This window comes from Magnolia sinica, chromosome 18 (genome assembly GCF_029962835.1).
Source record: "Magnolia sinica isolate HGM2019 chromosome 18, MsV1, whole genome shotgun sequence".
In the NCBI taxonomy this organism is placed as follows: domain Eukaryota; kingdom Viridiplantae; phylum Streptophyta; class Magnoliopsida; order Magnoliales; family Magnoliaceae; genus Magnolia; species Magnolia sinica.
In genome coordinates this window covers 66,813,002-66,816,383 of record NC_080590.1, presented here as the reverse complement: position 1 = coordinate 66,816,383, position 3,382 = coordinate 66,813,002, and the positions used below count along the sequence as shown (strand labels likewise).

The following is a 3,382-nucleotide window of genomic DNA, read 5'->3' as shown; positions in this document are numbered from 1 at the left end:
ACATATTAAATGAAATGAGAGAGGGATTCTCACAATCGGTCATGAATAGGTATTTACAAGAAGAAATATGACAAATACATGACAAGGTTAGTAGCGAATGAGTATGCTAAAAAAGAAGGTATCGACTTTACTGAGATATTCACATCGGTTATTAAAATTAATGAGGTATTAATATATAAAAATCTTTTTTGAAAAGCATCAAGCATGAGGTAGCATCCAACCCGTATTTCCAAGGAAATTAGATTACGTACTGAGTAAACTCAGTTGGGCCCACTATGAATATATGTGGTTTATCCACACCGTCCATCCATTTTTTTCACATCATTTAACAGGTTGAGCCCAAAATTTAATCATATCCAAAGCTCAGGTGCATTATTGCACAGGAAACAGTGAGAGAATAATGATTTCCACGGTTGAAACCTTTCTGGACCCATAGTGATGTTTACTTGTCATCTAACCTGTTCATAAAGATCATTTTCAAAGGTAGAAGTTTAATTAACACTGTTTCGTGTTGTGTAGTCCATTTAAACTTTGGACATGCTTCATTTTTGGGCTCAAGCTCTAAAACTATCTTGTAAAATGAATGGCCGGAGGGGATAACATACATAAATCATAGTGAACCTCCCATAGTTTACTGAGTGCGCAATCCGCTTCCCTTTCCAAGCATGGCTTCTCTCCAGTAGGACATCACATTCATTAATTTGTGGGCCCTACCATGAAGGTGGGCCTTTGATGTATCCTTTCTACTGTATCGATAGCCCTGCAGTAAATTGTGGATTGATCACAGCACATAATGATACTGATCACGAAATCCGAACCACCCAACTGATGTCATGAAATGGAGGGTTAAAAGTAAAGCGTCCAATTTCTAGAGGAAAAATTGGATGGTTATGATCATCTCATCAGTGTAACTTTTCGTTTATGGTCCATCCACAATTGATTCAGTGATCTGGATGGATCAGATTGCCGTACAACTATGCCATACATACATACGGTTGAAGATTCTCTACCAGTTTTAGACCGTGGTAGACGGTCGATCCAGTCTGGCCCCAAAAAAACAAGAGAAAGGGCCGCACCATCATGATCAACTGGTTCCAAGATAAGGCTGGTATGGGCCACACACCAGCATCCATCAGCTTTGATCCTACTAATTAAATGAATGGTCCTGATTTTCATACCGGGTGCAACATGTTGGTCAAAGGTGGACCACTGATCAAATCATCATAATAAATAAATCCTTGATAAGTGGATTAGCCTGATTTTAAACCACTGCAAGTTCAGTGTCGGGCCGCTTGATGGACGGCCCTGATTTCAAGCAACAAAGTGTTCGACATGGGGCCGCCTGATGAATGGCCCTGATCTCACAAATTCAGTGCGAAAACAAAATGGAATGTATTTCCATTGAACATAATCAACATGGACCAGTGATCATCTCATTATAGTATTTAACACCTGATGGTGGACAGGCATGATTTTAAGCAACTAAAAGTTTAATGTGGCCCTTGCGCCAAAAAGATTTAAACTACTGCGTGTTTAACTGGGGCCTGCGTGATGGACGGTTCTGATTCCAATTTAATATGGGCCTGCATGATGGACGGTTCTGATTCCAAAAAAAAAAAAAAAAGAGAGAAAGAACAAAAAAAACAACTTTGACAGCTGTGGGATTTGAACCCACGCCCTTTCGGACCAGAGCCTAAATCTGGCGCCTTAGACCACTCGGCCAAACTGTCTTAATGTGATTATAATTATACCCAGGCATTAGTAACCGTAGCTAATGACTAGAGGACCGTTGAGGATGGATAGTAGAGTGTCCAACGAACGGTGTTTGTTGGGGAAAAATACGACAAGCCCGGAGGTCCGGTTATGGAATGGACCAACTCTACCAACACAGCCCGAGGATCCGAAATAACGGGTTCGACCGAGGCAAGTCAGTAAAGCCTGAAGGATAGACTTAGTTCGGATTGCAGGAAATGAATCCCAACGGAGACTCAAAGAGTCAAGAGCCATAGGCAAAATATATAAGACGCATTAAGTTGACTCGACTAACGAGTCAGCAAACGTCTAAAGGGGATTAGCTAAGGTCCCAAGGCTAGAAATCGCCTGATCGATCATAAAACATACTCATATTGAGTCGGGTGTAGTATCGGTTATCGGAATAAGGAGTATCGGTTACGAGCCGACTCTGTTTCATCCGATAGAAGATGGAAAGCTTTGTCCATGCAGCCAGTGGAGACTCATCTATTACTAGAGTCGGGCAAGGCCGAGCCGAGCAAGGAAGAGACGGTGTAAGCATGAATACCGTCCCGAAAATCTTGTGAAAGGAATTCCGACCCCAAAAATCTCGAGATCGGGAAGTATCCGTAAGCAGATTGCAATCAAATCGAATATCCTAAGATTGGGGAAAGAATCCCCGCACGGCGGAACCTCTCACTCCAATAAAAGGAGAATGTTTCCAAGATCAAAGGTACGCAGAAAACCCTTCGAAAAAACCTTCATACACTGTCCAATCATTGACTTTAGCATCGGAGGGTCCCCGGCTCTAGCTAGGGTCTCCTTTGTTTCATCCTTGTGCAGGCGGTAGATCAGAAGGAAGGTTCACCAGTTCTTTGCATTAACAGTTTGGCGCCGTCTGTGGGAAACGGTACGAAAAGTCATTTTCCACGCTCTATCCAGAAGCTGTAAACGCGCTCTAATGGTGATAACTAGGAGAACAGTCCAAGAAGAGCCAAACGAGACCGCTGTCGCTGAATGACCGGTTGCGAGCGCAACCCGAGGGATACAGAATTAGCCCGACAACCGTCAAGATTTCGTTGCTTGTCCGGCAGCCTCTGCTGCGATAAGAAATACCCAGTGGAATCGAGGTAATGGGCGATTGGATAAAGAGGTCTAGGAACTCAGATCCGACATAAATATCATGAAACAAATGTTGAAATAGATACATCGGCAACAAGTTCAGATGATCGATGTCCCACAACAAGTCGCCGACCCTAATTCGATCTCCTGCGATCAGCGCTCCCTTAGCGAAGTCAGCCCCACAGTCCGTCTGAGCCACCACCCGCTCATTACACGACTGCCGAGCTGCCCTCTACTGATCTTCGACACGAGATTGATCGGCGGAGGCGTAGTCAGCCTCTGATTGAAGGAATGACAGAAAGCGACGAACCCTGGAAAGTCGACCTCTAGGACTTCAGGAAAGAAGTACGGGAAGAGATTGCGGACATAAAGTAGAGTCGGGATTCACGTCAAAATCGGTCCGAGATAAAGGCATCCTTGTTTTTGGAGGAAGTAATGTAGACTCGGTTACTGGAACGGTTTCGTCTTCCACAGATTACACCTTTCACAGGTAAAACCGACCCAACTGAGCACATCAAATGCTTTCGAA

The 3,382-nt window shown here is 43.8% G+C and overlaps 1 non-coding gene across 1 annotated transcript; it reads right to left on the bottom strand.

Annotated features, from left to right (window-relative positions):
- Positions 1-1,650: 1,650 nt before the first annotated feature.
- TRNAL-UAG (transfer RNA leucine (anticodon UAG)) lies at positions 1,651-1,730 on the bottom strand. The gene has a single exon. It is a non-coding gene; the product is annotated as a tRNA-Leu (tRNA).
- Between the last annotated feature and the right edge of the window lie 1,652 nt (positions 1,731-3,382).